The following is a 19,203-nucleotide window of genomic DNA, read 5'->3' as shown; positions in this document are numbered from 1 at the left end:
TGTCAGTGTTGGGACTGTTTCTAATGTTAATAATTTTAAATAGTCTCCTAAAACTAGTTTAAATTTTTGTTTCAGGAGGGATTTTTTTTATAATCAATTTCTTTTTCTCTGTTAGCCATTAAAATCTCTGCTGACATTTTTTTATTATTAATATTGAAATAAGAGCTTACATGATGTTTTTGTGTCTGTTTAAAGATATAAATGTAAATTAATTTACGTAGATTTCAATATAGTTTTGACCATATTTCATGAAATCCCAATGGCACTTGTTTTTATGATTGTCTATGTAGTACATTTGGATAGCTTTCAAAAAATAAGTGCTTTTAGGATATTTTCAGATTTCCCTTTTGTGAAAATTAGGACATCTTAGTTCCATGTCTGGTGTCTGGACCCTCCTTAGGATAGCAAGTTCACCTATGCTCAGTTTTGCTTTATTATAGTTTTTCTTGATTGTTATTTTATCATCTGTTGATTATTATATGAAATAAAAATATTTTTTTAATATAATGATATTTGTCAAACATCAGTTACACATGTGCATTTATTAGTAACAACTGTGTTTTATAATGAAATTTTGGTACCGTTTTGTTACCGGGACTGGATTCAGAAATGTACATACATTCATGTGTACATATATATATATATGCATACATGAACACATACATTTCTGAATCTGATCCTGATAACAGAACAGTACTGAAATTTTTGAAGGAATTGATTTTAACAAATGATAGACCAAAAAATATGTTAGTTGTTGCATGGGGTGAAAACAAAAAATGGAAATGTGTAATCACTACTTTCAATTAAAGTAGCACAAGGGAAACACTACATTTCAAGACAAAAGAAATGGTAAGATTTATTTCATAATTATAATATGTTTTGAAAATTACATAATGCTTTTTTTTTTTTTTTTTTTTTTTTTTTTTTTTTTTTTTTTTACATTCTGACAAGGAATTGCAGATATTCCATTTTAAGTGAAGACAGTTTTTTTAAGATTGCTTGGATGTGATTTGCTGTAGATCTTTGAAAACCCTTTGGTAACAGCTGTTCTGACAAGAGAGATTGGATTAATGTGAAGGTGCTAAGATTCTTGGTGTAATGAAATGAATGGCTCAGGACATTATTAAGTAAGGAATAATTTTTGTTGTACTAAACAACAAATGTTAGTCGCAGTGTCCGAGTTAGTTATGAAGAAAAAGTGAATCCTGTTGCAACTGTCGAATGTCGTATTGGTGATCAATATGATATTAATAGCCAGTCATCTAATTCGTGTAAAAGGTACAATGATGGCTTGCTGGTATTTGGCTGAAAAGCTGCAACTAATCACATTTCCCTGCTTTCCAGTTGCAAATTGCTGTTCTACAACAAGGTAGTGAAATAGCATCTAATGGAAAATATTTGTAGGAATTAATAAATCTCAAAATGTCTGGCATACTTTCTGTATAATCTAGCAAATCACAATACATGCTTTTGATCAATTTGCATTAAAATCTGTCTTGTTCATTCACAAATGCTACATAATTTTTCCTTTTATTTCTTTCCTTTCTCTTTGAATAATTTTCCTCCTAAATTAATTAATTTTCTTGTTTTTAGAGCAGAAAATGCCTTAACTAACTACTCATTTTCCTATGCTATTATTTTTTGAAAGAACTGTTAGTTTTCCATCATTTGTTGAAAATCGTGAATATTTTTTTATTGGCTTCACAAAACTGCATTCTTCTGAGGCTTTATATATTGGGATGCACTGATACGCACCGGAGGAAAAGTTTCCCAAATTATTTTCATATTTGTAATGTAGTATAGTTAGACAGCTGCTGATAATTTATTGAAATAATAGACAGCTGCTGATAATTTATTGAAATATTGGGGAAAACAGCCTTAATTCATCTGCAAAATCTGATACATTTTGGTGCTATGTTTTTGTTTTTTGTCTTTTATGACCAGGGTTTAGTTTCCAAAATGCCGAAGCCCTATGCAAGATCATCAGGAAAGAGGAACAAAAGTAAATAAATAAATAAAATGGCTATGAGAAACTTTAATAATTTAAAAACCTAAGTAGTTATAATAATAATATAAAATAGCCCGGATAAGCTGGACCCAACCAGAATTTTTGGTTATAAATTTCGATAGAAAAACTATAAATAGTTTTGTGGAAATAATCCACGCCTCTCACCTGCACATCCATGTCCATATTATTTGTCTATATCAAATTTGCGGCTCCGGGTGGTAAGAGTGGGATGACAACTATAATGAGTCTTACATCAGGAAGCAGGCAGATGAATTAGACTACAGACAGTACCTTACCAAATATGTAACACGACACAAACATTATAAATAAATAATGGAGTGTGGACTGCCAGAAAAACAAAACGATAGATTACTGTACTGGTTTGCAAGATAGCAGATAGTAGTGAATAAGGTAAATTATTAGTAGTAGTACTAGCAGAGCTACCCGTTCTGAGAATGGATTTTATAGTATTCATCTTTAAAAGTTTTTTTTAAGTATATATATTTCATAAAAGTATTGCTTCTTTTAATCTGGTTACAATAACTCCTTGTAAACTACATTTGTAATATGTTCTTTTGAATCTACGGGCAATGCGATTTTTAAATTGTATCTATTTCTTACTCTACTTAATGTGACAAAAGGTTCAGCTAAGTGTATACCTACACTTTTTTGAATGATTGTCCTTGTGCTTTATTTGTAGTCATAGCAAATGCTGGTATAATTATTTTATTTTTTTTAAGAATACTGTTTATTTTTATATATATTTTTACAATAAAAATTAAAATTTTGTTTCATTTGTTATTGCTCCTCCTTGGATCTGCCAGTGCCAAGGGGCCCCCTAGATCCTCTGCGCACAGCGCCGGAAATGAGCTTAAACCAGCACTGAAATGTACAGAGATGAATTAAAATTTAATAAGCAATTTTTAATATAATTTTATTGCTAAAAATAAAATTTTCGAGACCATATTTCTGCTGAAATTATTGTTCAGTTACATAGAAGTGCCGGAGCGTTCTTATTTAGGAATCCGGTGCGCTCCGTCTAGAATTATGATTCATCTCAAAAAACCAAGCTTATACAATTTTAGGTCTGTTTATGACTATATACTGTTGGTTAGTTGGTGGATATTTTGGCACATGACTATAATGGGCCAAAAGCATGATAATCTATTCTCTCCTTTAGAAATGGTATGAAATTATAAAAATCAGCTAACACATGTTGAAAATGCATTATGTAATGAGAAAAATGCAAAACAACATAAAAGCAACAAAATAATGAAACGCCTCGTAGTAAAACCGTGATGTGAAGGGATGCATAAAATTCACAAGATCAAATAAAATATAAAGCCAAGTAAAATCTCTAATTATTAAAGTACATTAAAACGCTTTACAACCACTTCAGATTAAGGAATAAAACCCAGTCTCCCTTAAAAACTTAAATGGATTAATATCTGGTTAATGTTTTCATTAAAGTTAGGCAGAAAACATGAAACCAGTACCTTTAGTGCGGGCAGTAATCACTTCCCAAATCTATGATTTTCTGCCAAAGTTTTGGTAGTTTTTCGGCATAGAAACTTGTTGGCCAAGAATCCAAAAAACATCACCCTCATTTCAGACGTCCTGTGCCGAATGGAAGATAGCACCAGCAAGATGTAACTGCAGATGTGAAAAAAGGTAGAAATCCGAAGCAGCAATGTCAGGGCTATATGGGGGGTGTGACAAAAGATTCCATTCGAGTTCTTACAGAGTCCAGTCAGTGAAAGCAAACACATGTGGTCTTGTATTATCTTGATGGAACATTACCTCTTTGCTCCGGAACTCAATTCAACGTTTGCCCTTAATAGCAGCGTCAACACAGACTAGCATCTCGCTCTTTATCTTTTTCCAGATACATATTGCAGATAATACCCCGGCAATCCCATCAGATACAAAGCATTATCTTTTTGTTAGCCAAATTGCCCTTTGCGATGCTGCCGATTGGCTCGTCGGGTGCAGACCAACCCCTCTTTTTGGCCTGTGTTGTTGAAGTCCACTTTTCATGACAAGTGATGATCCGGTACAGAACTTTATCCTTGCGTTGATATTCGAGCAGATTAGTGCAGGCCCAAACACGTCCGTCCTTATCTGCTTGAATCATCTCATGTGGCACCCAGCGATTCAACTTTAACATCAAGTGTATGAGATGCATACTGCGACCAATGGACATGGCACTAACTCATTAACAAGCTCTCAATTGGTTGCATACTGCACTTCTTCCACATACTCTCGCAGGCGGACCTCATCAACATCAGTAAGCCGACTCGAATGCTCTGCCTCTTGAATGTCGTAATGCTTGTTTTTGAAATTTCGATACCAAACCTTCACCAGCACCAGATTTAGATTTGACGAGAGCCTAAGCTATTTGAAATATGGGGCCCTTTATGAGGGATATCAGTCAATTTTTTTTATATGGGATATGCTACAATATTTCGGAGGGCCCTAAGCTATGTTCACCTTATACATAAATCCGGCACTGACCTTAACAATGTCAAACATTAGTAGTACCTAAAGCTATACGAGGTTCGAATCCCGCGAATGGGCTGGCTGCATGGGTGTTTTCGTGGTTTTCCCCATGTGTAACATGTTTACGAGACAGTTTCCCTTAGAAAGTCCTCCACGAAGGCATTCCTCCCCTTAGGCAGATAGCCCTCGAGGCTTTGCCATAGTCACACACACACCTAAAGCTATACACACGATTTGGTGACATTCTGTAACTGACTTTTTGCAATAAAACTGGAAGTAAATGATAGTTTAAATCTCGTAGCGTGATAGTTCCATTTCAGACATCTTGTACATAATAATAATGATATTTTTTTTTTACAAATTTCACAATATAGTGTTCTAAAGCAAGTCTCTTCCTTTCAAACGCCAAAAATTGTTTGACAAAATATGATTCAACACGTCAACGTGAACTATTTGCTCAAACGATATTTGCGGTGGCAGGAAATTGTCGTGAGACCCGATTGGTTTTCCAATTAAAAGTCGAGAGAAGTACCTGAAAAAGTGAAATAGTCTTTCTTACAGAAATCTTTCATACAGAACATTAACTCCGATTCGGGCAACATTACCTGGCTGCTTCTAGAGCGCCTTAACATGATACAGAGGCCTTCCTCAGTTGACTGCGCTGGCGGGGCGCCAACCCACCGAACAGCCCGCAGGGACTTCTCATGTTCATCGCCATAATCCATCACACTGAGGGCTACACGGGGTGCCGTCCCCCCCCCTCGGCACAGCACTCAAAATCTACATGAGAGCGCCCCCACAGCAAAGGCAACGCATACGACAGTACCAGTACGGTCCCTGCCAAGCCCGCGCCTAACATAGGATGGACCTGTGGTTCTAGTCCTGTGAAGTCTGATTATTTACCCAACAAATCGAAGCTGGCAGGACACAAGTCCAGCCAGTGGTCTGGGAGAACCCCGGGTCTCCTCCCATGAATGGTCGGTTCCGGAAATTCCCACCAGTCGATCCCCTGGGATTGGTTGCTTAGCGTCATTAGCCTATACGAGCAAAGGCTTGGACCAAGGCACAGCATAGTTTCCAGCGGGACCACGAGGAGGCTGACGCTAAGCTGTGGGAGACGCAAGCAGGCAAGCCTAAAGCCATTCCCACAGTCCCCGCCCATTGATCAAACGCCAGGTCTCCTGCCTTCCGCCACTGCCTACGACGATCTCAAGCGCACGGTTCACACCGCCTACAGTGGTTTCCAGCCGGTTTTGGACATTTGTCCTCGGGAGGCCAATCGCCACCCGCCAGTCATATAGGACAGATTAATATTACAACTGGAATATACTGGTTCACTATCCGCTTTTAAGAGATAATTGTGCGTAATTTGGAAGTGACCGTTTGTTAGACAGGTTCAAATGACTTCCTCCTACTCTGATTCCCAATATTTAATTCTAGGCATTATGCTTCTAATTTTATTATTCACTTGCAGGTCCTTGCCATAGACTCAGGATTTTACCCTTGATAATCACTTTAATATTTCTCAAAGTAACAAGCTGATTTAAACAGTCCCACGGCAGATTTTGCTGTGATATCTGCCAGTTCGTTACCCGTTATCTGTATGTGTCGAAGAACCCAGCAGTAAGGGATCTCGTACTCACGGCTTATTAAGTTTTAAGGTAGTCAATAACACTTCTGTCACCATCGGTTTCTGGGTCTAGAGAAACTTTGAAAAGCTTTTTGTGCACTTAACAAATCGGTGTAAGTTGTACAGACATTAGGTTATTTCGAAGCAAGAGACAAGAAAAATGAGCAATGCTCTAGCCGGGACTCAAACCAAGGAATGATAGAAAGGCCGGAGAAATAACTTTATAAACTTTTTTTGGCTTACATGAATATTTAACAGCGTCATACACCGAATTATTTAAGTTCGTAATACCGATACGTAAGTATCAAAGTAAATATACGAAGTAACTTGAATGTATTGTAATACCGATACATTCAAGTTACTTCAGCTTTAAATAGTTAGCAAGCACATTGCAGCCTTCTTTTCTCTACGTGACGTCGAAACGCAAATGATGCTTCCACATGACCTGCTGTTTTTGAGCCATTAACGTATATTGGAATGTAATTGCAGTGTTCGTTCCTTGTTCATAGAAAAGCTATTTGTAAGCTAACTCGTTCGTGTTTCTGTTATCATAATCGTAAAAGTTTCTATGAGCCGAATTTCTGGACCATCTCACGGTAGGATATCACGTCATTCTGCTCGGGGCACGGTTATTCACATCAAGCACTGAATATTTTTCTATCAAAGGCTCAGCTCTTGCAGGGAACGTAGGAATGCAGAGAGGCCGTGCTGCAAATAATAAGCTATAGCAGTCATCAAGAGTACTCAGACAAGGATGTTTAGGTTGCGACATTATACGAAACTAGTGATGAAGGGTCAATTGTTCACGTTTTAATTTAAACGATGATTCTAAGCAATAAATGTACTGTTTTTATACAGGAGATATTCTAAAGGCTCTAGGGCAAATCCGCAGAGCTCAATGATGAATCGAATCAAGTTTCAATAATACAGAAGTCTCTACCGAATCATTAACTTCTGAGCCAGTCTAGACATCGCTAGTGGCTCTTGAGGCATCAACCACTAGGAGTTTTGACCTCTAGTTGGCGTTGTGCTCTGAGGCCTTTGGCTAGAAATAGAAGGATAAACGCTTTTGCGCGACTTAGATTAGTATCTAGATTAAGACACTGTATTCTAGCGATGAGGATTGAAAATTATATGCAAAGTATATAAATGCGCTAACACTAGAATAATAAAATGTGTTGAGAGTAATAATATGGGTTGAAGTAAGGTACAAACAAAGACCTAATCACGTTTTATCGAGAGTCCAGTTTAGAGCGGATGAATGGCCTATATACGCGGGACAATGATCCCATCCTCTGCACCCCAAAAGGTGTTCGCCAGGACCTTTGAGAAGGTAAAAGTTCTGAAACGTTTCTTCCTCAGGTACATCATTCGTGGAAGGAAAGTAAGTTTCCGATTGAACAATCACTCCTAGGAATTTCCCTTCGGGCGTAGTTGGAATTAATGACCCTTCAAGTTAAATCTCAGTATGCAGATTTCCCTTTCTGCAAAAGTGCTTGTGACAGCCTTCCGTTTTGAAGACGCAAATCCATTTTTCTTTGACTATATCTGGATCTTATTAATCCGTAATTGCCTCTCCACATATCTCATATCTGCCCCTTGGTAACTTGAAGATTGTCAATGTACAATTATCCTGAAACAGTAAGAGGAAGTTCCTTTAAGATACGGTTTATTTTTAGCGTGATTAAGATAACACCCAAAACACACCCATGAGCAAACCTCGTCTTGTTCAAAGTTATACCAAAAAAAAAAAAAAAAAAAAAAAAAAAAAAAAAAAAAAAAACAGAGCCAATTCTAACTTGAAAACTTCTAGCCTTAAAAAAATTTTGAGTGAAAATTGGAATGTTTTCCACGTCACAGAGCATTTATTTAATTACGGATAAAAGTTAACAGACTAAATAGAGATATAACAGTTGTTTAGCGGCTCCTCGCGCTAGATAAACACAAGGAAATTTTTCATTTTTTTATACAGTCACTTCTTGCCCTCACGGAATCAGAACAAAATCGGAAGTCGATAGCCTCCACCTTCGCATAGTGTCTATCCTTGTCTGTCTCAGGTACGCAGGCGATGATCTGCCTATCAGGTTGTTGGCTGCAGAACTTAGCGTTCTTACACACGCACACACACACACATTAAAAACGGTGTCACTTTCTGAAGATTTCCTGATGGATTACTAATTATCAGAAACTGCAGTTTATTTTTTATTCTTGTCAGAATTTGCATTTGTCTTAACTTTTATAGAAATAGGACAATTTTCATTTTGTTCATTTGTTTGTGTATTAGAAGCCATATTTAGTGAAATAAAAGATTCAGCCTCGGCAGCAGCCCAGCCCACCACAGAGTCCAACATAGGGATGCAAATTCCTGCGACAGGGTGAACTGACTTTATACGCAATCTGAAGCCCCACAGTAAGCTTTCCAAAAAGCGGAAACACCCGAAACCACTGATACCAAGGACTAGTGACCAACCGACTGACACTACAGGGGACAGCTAAGAGCCTCCTGTTTTAATCTGAAGGAGAGGGCAAAGTAGTGTGTTGGGGACAGTACCCCACCCCTCAACTACCAGGATCCTCCTTTCCAGCTTTATGGGTGACAAGGCACGGCAAACGCGTAAGCGGTTTCCTGTTCATGAGAAACTGGAAAGAAAGTGATGTAACAGAATCACACATTCAGTCCCAACAACCGAAAAGGAAACCCACTAAGGTCCAAGAAACGAAAATAGAACAGAAAAGCAGAGACGAAAAAGAAAGGAAGAAAGATCACTAGGGCTCCAGGATTGCGAATCCCATTTCACCAAGAGGGTGATCTTCTGAAGGATTAGGATACTTTGGGATTGCCAGACTCATAACAAGCTCTGAGGGTGCTGTTCAGCTGTTATCATTGTTAAATTTATAAGGTATTTCTCCCGCTTTCCTAGCGTGCCTTCGTGGTGTAGCGGTTCTGCACGCTGGGCTGGTATTCCAGAGGTCCGTGGTTCGATTCTAGGCGGAGACGGTTGCTAATTTTTCATCTCTCTGGCCTCCAGAAAATACCTAATGTCTCTACAAATTGATTAAGACAAAGCACAAGAGGCTATTTCTCCAAAAGATTTAACTTTGTAGAGGACTTTAAAAGGGATTCTGGTGAGACATGGGAAACACGAAAATTATAAACATCCAAACCAGGTCAAACTACTGGTATTCAGTGGTCCTATCCATCCAGCCATTGATGGGTGTCAACTGCTGTTCATAGCTCGTTCACTGTGAATTTCTTATTGTATCAAATGATTCCCAGCACAACACAGGATGACTTATATTGTTCAAGCTTCTATCTCCAAGATATAAAAGGTAAAAACGTTTACTCATTGATGATTTTCTTGCCTAAAATAGGCATATTTCTGCTTTTCTTAAAGAAATGCCTTTAGAGAGTTCTACACGTCATATATGTAGAATCTCAAAATTAAGTTACACTATAAGGTATTTCTCCCGCCGTCCTTGCTTCCTAGCACGTCATATATGTAGAATCTCAAAATTAAGTTACACTATAAGGTATTTCTCCCGCCTTCCTAGCGTGCCTTCGTGGTGTAGTGTTTCTTCACGCTGGGCCGGTATTCCAGAGGTCCGCGGTTCGATTCCCGGCGAAGGCGGTTGCTAATTTTTCATTTCTCCAGCCTCCAAAAAAAAATCCCAATGTCTGTCTTCACAGTGGTGCCCAAACTAAAAGGGTTGTGGATGATGACTCTCCATACCCAGGATTTGACGATTGTCCGCTAAAAACCCCAGTCGCCCTGTAAAAGGGGGGGAGTATATAAGGTATTTCTCCCGCCTTCGTGGTTCTGCACGCTGGCCCGGTATTCCAGAGGTCCGCGGTTCGATTCCCGGCTAAGGCGTTTGCTCATTTTTCATCTTGCCTGCTTCCAAACAAAATCCTAATGTCTCTACAACGTCTGCGAAAAGTGTTATCAATCATATGCTCTTTTTTTTTGGGGGGGGAGGAACTATTGATCTAGAAATTTTCAGTTCTATCTATCATCGTACAGTCTTAATGTAGAGTCATTAGGATATTTTCAAGCAGGAGACGTGAGAAATAAGCACTGCTCTCACCGGGGACTCGAATCTGGACTTTTCAATGCACCGACTGTGCTAACTGTTATACCACAAAGGCATGCTGGAAGGAAGGAGAAAATACAAATGGTTCATTAGGTTGTAAGATTCTGTAAGTAATCAAGAATATGTGATCGATGACTCATACATTCTTGATATTCAAGTAATGAAAAAAAAGTCTTAAACTTCAAAATTTGTGCATGGAAACTTGCTTGTGATATGTAGCAAAAATATATGCTCTATTTTGAAAATGTGAAGTTACAGTAGAGAAAAGCTTTTGTTTTAGTAAAAGGAAAATAATTATAAATTTTTACTATGCAACACATATGTCAAAGACAAGCATGATTGATATACACTGATGTGCAAAAATTAAGGACAAGATGGTTTTTTCAATATAACTTTGTACAAAAGCTTTCCAAATCAACACATTTAATACCGTAAGATCCCCAATACGTAAGGACATGAGTAATGTACGCAACACTTACTAAAAGAGAAATCAGAGGGATAAAAAGAAGCTTTATTGAAAAAGTAGCATGGAGCGCAATGCAACTGAAGGCCGAAACATCCCTTTGATGGGTGTCCAGCAAGAAACATCCGGTCTTTAATAGGGGATATGATCTCCCCTGACTGCTAGGCAGGTTTCACAGCATTTGCCCATGCTGAGAATGAGGGTGTCAATGAGTTGTTGAGGCATTGCTGCCCATTCGTCTTGCAGCGCCAATCAAAGCTCCGGAATCATTACTGGTCGTAAGATACGAGCTGCCAAGCGTCTGCCTAGAAAATCCCATACATGCTCGATGGGATTGAGATCCGGTGATCGTGCCGGCCAATCCATACGTTCAATATCCTCACTCTCTAAGAGCTGTTCGGCAGCTACTGTGCAATGACATGGTGCATTGTTGTCCATGAAAAGGAACTGCGGACCCATAGCGCCTCTAAACAGACGCACATATGGAAGAAGAATCTCGTTACAATAACGGGTCCCATTGACTGAACCTGCATCGAAGATGTGAAGGTCTGTACGACTACCAAGCATGATGCCTCCCCAAACAAGAACACCACCACCTCCATACCTGTCCCTTTCAATGATGTTCGAGGGATGATTGCGGCTTCCCCGCTATCTCCAGATGAGTATGCGATGAGAATCGCTACTCAGACTGAATCTGCTGTCATCTGTAAAGAGTACTCGTCCGCATTCATTGTCTCTCCAATTCCGGTGTTCCCGGCACCACAGAGAACACCTTCTCCGATGGGCAGGCATTAGAGGTACACACCGTACAGGGCGTCGTGCAAACAGACCACCACCGTGCAGTCTTCTGGCCATGGTAAAACGCGATATCGGTCGTCCAGTCACCTGTGTTGTGTGTCTAGCGATTTCTCCTGCTTGTTTCTTCTGGCCTGTAAGGCAATATAGCGGTCATCTGCGGGTGTGGCTCCTCGTGGACGACCACTACTAAACCCCCGGATAGCTGTTCCTGTAGTTTGAAATTGTCTCCAAAGTCGTGAAACGATGCTGTGAGCAATTCCGAACTCTGCAGCCACACTTGTCACACTGCGGCCTTCCTCCAACTTCCTAATGATTCGACCTCGGGTAAAAGCATCCAGATGTCGTCTAACAGATTGATTATTCGCCATTTCTCGCTGAGGCAGCAACTCGGTGTGATTTTAACTGCTATACGGCGTGCAATGTCTTTGCCAGAAATACTGATCTTACACCGACAACATGCTGTATAATACTCAGACACTCCCCCATTACGTCTACCTGCATATCTGCGCATGTGCTACCATACATCACCTTACTTAATCTCCTGATTGGTCTTTCTGTCCGCTCTGCCTCTTCGTTCAGCTGATATGCTAATTTTTCAACTTCGTCCTTAATTTTTGCACACCAGTGTACACAAAGCATCCTATGATTCTAAAAGCCTGCAGAGTATCCTATGATGGTATTGACAGTTCAAGAACACTGGCTACTTATATAAAGGCAAGAACCCCAGATGGCCAGTCATTTCCAATGAAACAGTGCAAAAATTTAGTTTCACATATAAATTAGTAACTGAGCTATAGGAAACTTGCATTAGCCCCTTATTAAATTTATATCTAAGCTATAATAGATACAACTTATTCTTTTTGTTTAGACTCAGAAAATGCTGCTGCTGAATCTACACATGCATGTATAATGAATGGTTAACATTCATACCTATTTTTTTTAAACTATTTGAAGAAAGATTTAATTGCAATTTGTTCACATACAGCTGGTGTGATATTAAGAAGGGAAAAAAAGTAGCTGTAATCAAACTTTTAGATATTTTTCTTAATATTGTAATTTATCACTGTATACTGCTTAGCTTCTTATTTACAGTAGTATCACAAGATTCAGTAAGTAAAACCATTAAAGAAATCATTTTGAAATATTTCTTGATACATTATATGAATTTTATCACCAACCAATGAGATTAACCCTCCAAAATCAATGAGATTAACCTGAGACTGGTAATGGTAAACGTATTGAAATATTTAAAAATTAATATTTTGTGATTTATTAGTAAAAGATATTACGTTTTTCTCATTCATATACAATTATTAGTATTTTCTGTTTTTGTAAAAAATATAACAGTTCATTAGAATTGCATAAGTTGTTTATATAGAATAAAATGCAAACTCTTTGTCAAGTTTTTCATAGCTCACCACTGCATGTAATCCACAAACAGGATAGGTCTACAAATTACATTAGTGGCAAATATGTGTTCTATAACCAAACATAGGGAAGATTTTGCAATGTCGATTACAACTAAAACCATATTATTTACAGATGCTGCAATATAAATTTTGCAATCGTATGCATGGAAGACAATTCTACCACTATCTAGTGGTGAAGCATTTGTTGGATAGGTACGTTTGTGTACTGGACATAGAAAATTGTCATGCTGTTACTGAATAGAAATTACATTTACTTGAACATTTTATATGCCATTTCACTGATAAAGGTAAATGGGTCCTTTTTTTCTAAAGAAACACTGTAAAAGGTATGTCAGATTTTAATACGGTATAATTGTTGTTATTTCTCTAAATGAAATATGATTCAGAAAAATACACAATTCCTCTCTGAAAGACTATAAAGACTATTGTACATCATTACCTAATAATAAATTTCTATCTTTTTTTGGATTGATCAATATCAGAAGATGACTCAGATCGAGATGAAGTTCGAAGATGTTGTTCAGATGACCATGAGATCATTGACCATACACTCCGTAATCTTTTGCTTTTGGAATGTGCTTTAGACTATATTTATATGCTCCTATTGCTAATAATATTAAAACTCTAAGACTGCATTATAGTTCCTTTGGTGACCATCAGCAGGGAAATTTTACTATGTTTATGGATAGAATTGTGATACCCAGTGGATATGTGTCCTGTACCAACAGGACCACACAATGACCTTTATGGTATTATGTCAAATTTGATGAAATTTTATTTCATTTCATGTAGTAATCATTTTTTATCTGTAATATGTTACAGAATAAAACATTTTAAAACTTACAAATCATGTAATATCTGTATATTTATTAATTTCATTGTACTATAGCTCACTGTATGACTCTCTCTTGAATTTTTATAGTAATTTAATTGATTTGATTAAAAAAAAACTGCACCAAATCACAAGGCAAAAATAAAATCCAAATATTGTAATCTGTTTTAGCAGAGTGAATGTACCAAGAAAACAGATAATTCACCCATTTAAAATTTTCATTCAACTCCTTTAAGAAATGAAATACGCTCTTAAGTTTGTGTACAATAATTTTAATATTCAATCCTCATACCTTACCTGATTTCACAAAGTAGTTTCAATCTGAAGTATACATGACTAATCATAATTTATCAACAGTTCATATAAAAGAAAATAAAAATAGCAAATTATGTATCATATTAAATACATTTTAGTGCAACTTTTTGAGTGACATCTCGTGTAATTACTCATCCGTTTCCAATTCATCAGATCTGTTTTACTTTTCGTTCGGAACCAGACAGCAAATTTCATTTTGTGAAACCACCAAGTCATTTATCTGAACATGATCAACCATTGACTACTTTTTGAAAATAAATAAATAAATAAACTGAAAGCTTTCAGATTTTATATTATGCCCTGAGGTTTTTTTTTTTTTTTTTTTTTTTTTTTTAACATTTTGTGTTATCTTTATTTATTAAATATCATGTTCTTGACAATTAAATCATAAAATTCAATTATACAGCAATATCACAAATATTTAAAAGAGCATGTCTTTCGAATTCCCAGTACACAGTCTCGCACATTGGAGATAAAAATGTTCCCTCCCCCCATACAGAGTTCCTATTGCTCACTTTGAAATCATTTTCTTAATCAAAGACTTATAAATGCGTTACAAGATATGAAATAGATAATAAAACAAATTCCAAATTAGGGCTTCCAGATGCTTATATTCTGGTGGAGACATACATTATTCAAAATTTGATGGCCCTAAAAACAGTTGTTTTATCACAATGTGAGAAACGTACATACATTTATGCAGATTCTTCATTATTTAACTTCTTTAAATATAATACTCTAATATTTGGTAGAAACAATGGAAAAAGTGATTCACCATTTATAATGAATCAATGCAAAATGCCAAAACAAAATTAATAGCCCTTCTGGGCAAATTGCCCCTTTGGGCTAAAAAGATTATCTTCAAGAAAGCTGAAAATAAAAAAGCAGGAAAAAAAAGATTGGCCCACTTTGAGAACAGCACATGACACTTTAGGAGACATTAATTTTTGCTCCCAAAGACCCATCCTTTAAGGAGTTGGGGAGAAAAAAAAAAAAAAAAAAAAAAAAAAAAAAAAAAAAAAAAGGAGGAAAAATATTTAAAATAGAAAGCAGATGTCAAATTAAGCATAGCAATGCATATTATAAAGATGAGGTAAATAAAGGTACAGTGAGGACTATACATGCTCTTAATAGAAAAGAAAATAATTATTGATAAAATATTGTAAGCAAAAGCTACAATATCATTTCATCAGAAGTACAGGCAATTATATAAAGCATCGGTTAGAGTAGACTGAAGGGTACCCCTTGTATTATTGCAAAGATGTTGTTTCATTTATTGCCAAGTTGTTGTTTCATTTATGTTGATTGTTGAGTAGTTGAATGTTCTGTACATCCGTAAATAAAGTCAAGGGAGTGAACAATGCCAAGTTTCTGCAATTCTCTGGTGATTTTTTAAGTGAAAGTAGGTCAACGTGTACATGGATAAAGTCAAGGCAGTGCACAATGCCTAGTTTGTGCAATTCTGTGATTTTTTTTCCATTAACAAATGTATTTGTTACACCAATGTTTCATTATAACTCTCTTGTTCTGATCATAATTTGTAATTTTTCATGTCGCATTTATGTAGGTCAATGTGCACAAACTCGGTATCCATGTGCCGCCAAAAATCACCAATGGGTACTCGTAAATATACTTTTACCAAAACATCACTGTGCAAGTAGTAATACTTTATTGATTATGCCAAAGCATTCAACTAGTTGATTTATACATGTATAATGGACAGAAAATTTATGTGAAGAGGTCCTTTGCAAATGATTAGCATACTTGATATAAAATAAAATAATGGCTGATAATAGAACATCACTAATAGCATATTTCCTTAGATAACCACTCCCATAAGACAAATCTATTTAAGTAAGAGGTTATTCTCTTTGGACAGTTCGATTGCATTTTCTACAAAAAAAGCACACACTGTTTTGCATATCATTACATTCGTCCATATCTGTGTTGATAGCAAAAACTGAATCATAATATTAAATGATGAGAAATATGCCCAAGGAAATTCCAATACAGTTTAACTAAATAAATGGATGTATAATAGAAATATAAAATTGCATGTTTCCACAGGACTTTCATTAAGAAATAAGAGCTAAAAATTCAATAATAGTGGAGAGCATGCAGTTGTCATGAAAAATTTCATTCATACACAGTTTATGAGCACTGGGTGAGACAGTTTTGAGGAATAATAAGTAAGAAAGTTTTCTCATCATCATATTCAAAGACATTTTTTTCATATTTTGTACTTGGATCTGTTTGGGGAAGTGACTGATTTTGCCATCAGTAAAAGTTATCCTGCTTAAAACAGTTTATTATTGTGTTTTCTGAAACATGGTTTCAAAATATGTATTTAGAAGATGCAGAAAATGCACCAAGGAGGTTAGTCCTTATTAATTCATTTGTACTTTCATCCAAATTTTCCACATTATGAAGAATACAGCTCACCTCACGAAGATCATATTCTTTCATCGCTCTATAAAAATTCCTTAATCACAAACTAGAATAACAGATATCATGTTTTCTGCAAGGAATAAAACTTCGGCATACTTTATGAAGTATGTTTTGTGACATGCAGTTGTGAATCAGATCAAAGGTAAAATTATTTTCATCTTACAGTTTCTAAATTCATTCATTAAAAATTTCTGTCATCATCTACACCATACGTTATTTTTTCATAATTTCAAATTCATCAAGGAAAAAATCAAATACATTGCAACATTTTGCTCACATTAAATGACATAATAATTACAACAAACGATGAGTCAATTTCCCATGTTTCTGCACAAGTGCCGATGAAACATTGACATTTTGATACACTTAAAAACTCGCAAAACATTAGAATAAATTTTTATTTCAGAAGGAGAAACAATTTAAAAAATTATCACATCTGAAATTTAGTGTCATTCACTTCACAAATGATGTTAAATTATGCGAAAGCACAGTCATTTTACGATTAACTAAATTATCAACAGAAAAAACGCGTTCAAAATTCAGTATTAAAATGGTATTTTTATAATTAAACAGTTTCAGTGATTTCGTAAGAAAAAAAAAAACTCAGTTTTTATCTGATTTTAATAGTTTTAAATCAATATGCACAAAATTTTTTCATACCACTAAAAAAATTATATGAAGTGCTAACAGAGATATTAAAAATTGAGACTGTTTTGTTCTTCTATTTATAATATGTTTAGCAGGAAATAAATGTTAATTCAAAGAACACTGCAATGGAAGTTCTCACATGTCCTATCAAACTTTTGTCAATGACTTTTAACTGAATTATCACCAGAAAAAATTTATTAATAAGCGAACACTACAACCAACGAATATCTAAGATATTCTTTGACTACAACAAGGTTTGCACCCTAACACGAAATCTTCGATGTTTGTTTACATCGCACGATAAATTGTTAATCTTTGCCACAATTCACCGCGAAATATGATAAAAAGCAAATATTGTAACCCAGGAATGGCTTAAGAGCGATGCGCAGTGCAGGGAGAAAGTTATGCCACATGCGCATGACGTCATGTGGGTGACAGCGTTAGTTCTTGGCGTTTGTTTACTTTCGTTGCATCAACAGTTTGATTTGATTTGTGTTGTTAATTTGCTATTATACCTAGGCGGAAGTGGCAAATTGTGCTATAGCGTTGTGTCAGAATTATACACGTTAATACGTTTTTTGGTGGAAAACACTCTTTACAACCAGATAAAATAACTATTTTTTAATGAATTTATGTAATTTTCATACATAAATGTGATGTAATTTTACATTTATTTTTCATTTTACTGCTATTTTACATTTAAATTGAAAAATTTCTCATTTTAAATCATTTTTTATCATAATCTCCATTTTGTGTATGAGACTTACATCGTAGTGAGATATTTAAACTCAGTGTCATGTTTACCAATACTGAGTACCTGAATGATTAGTTAATAAATTCACGTATCCAACTTCATTCAGATGTTTTGGTTACTTTCTTTACATCCCAAACGTAATTCTATGTATTGAAGCAGCGTCTGGGTTAAGCTTTGCGAACTAAGTAAACTGATACATGCCTCACCGTGAGGAAAGAACAATTTCTCGACCACACTATGATGCAAACATCGAATGAGTGAGTGACATATTTCCTTCAGTGTTATTTAACTGATGCATACAGGTATGTGTGATGTAATTTAATTGATATAACTTACACATGCTTGAACCTGAAGGAAAACAAATCTGTGTATAATGCCAGAATACAAATAGCGAAAGAGTAAGTAAGATATTCGGTTCAGTTTTATTTAACTGCTGCATATGTTTTAATTTTGATTCCATATAACTTGTTTTTAATTATAAGAGAAAGAAAAATAATTCAATATTGAACACATATTTCGAGTATAACAAAAGTATTTTAAGAAATAACCTGATAAAAATACATTAGTAATTAAAAATATTTAATTTGTGTACAGGCTGAATTGAAATTAAGATGTGGTGGTGTATTTAATTATGGCAAAGCACACTAGGGCTATCTGCATAATAGGTGTCATGCCTTCGTGGAGGACTTTCTCAGGGAAACTGGCTCGTATACACGTTACGCATGAGGAAAACCACGAAAACACCCATGCAGCCAGCCCGTTCGCGGGATTCGGACCGAACTACCAGTGTTCAGCGACTTTACCGCTCGGCCGCTGGTGGGCCGAAACTAAGATGTAGGGCAAGTTTATTATTATTATAATTGTGCGTATATGTGTAAGAAAATGTATTTTAATTGTTCCATTTTTAATGTATGGAAGGAAGAATAGGATGCCAATATCGAAGATTATTTACTATAGCAAATAATCACGTCAGGATAAATGTTATATAGAAATCTTGTTGAGTGTAAGGGATTATAAGAGTACTTTTAGATTATAGTGAAAATATACGCACTTCTGCTAAAATCTGAAGTGAATCAGTATGAAGTGACTTTTCACTTTAAAAAGAATGAGATGAGTATACTATTTAAAAGTATAATGACGGATTTGTAGAATTTTATAGTATTTAAATATGAATTTGTTAAGTGAAATCTTTTTATATATATTTTTGTTTGAGATATGTAATTTAAACTGAAATCACGATCATATATTTCTCATGGAATGTCAAAGTTCATTTGTATTAAAAAAAA

Source organism: Stegodyphus dumicola, chromosome 4 (assembly GCF_044657685.1).
Source record: "Stegodyphus dumicola isolate Sdum_Otavi_A_Nest chromosome 4, ASM4465768v1".
Classification (NCBI taxonomy): Eukaryota; Metazoa; Arthropoda; class Arachnida; order Araneae; family Eresidae; genus Stegodyphus; species Stegodyphus dumicola.
Note: the sequence above shows the minus strand (reverse complement) of the source record.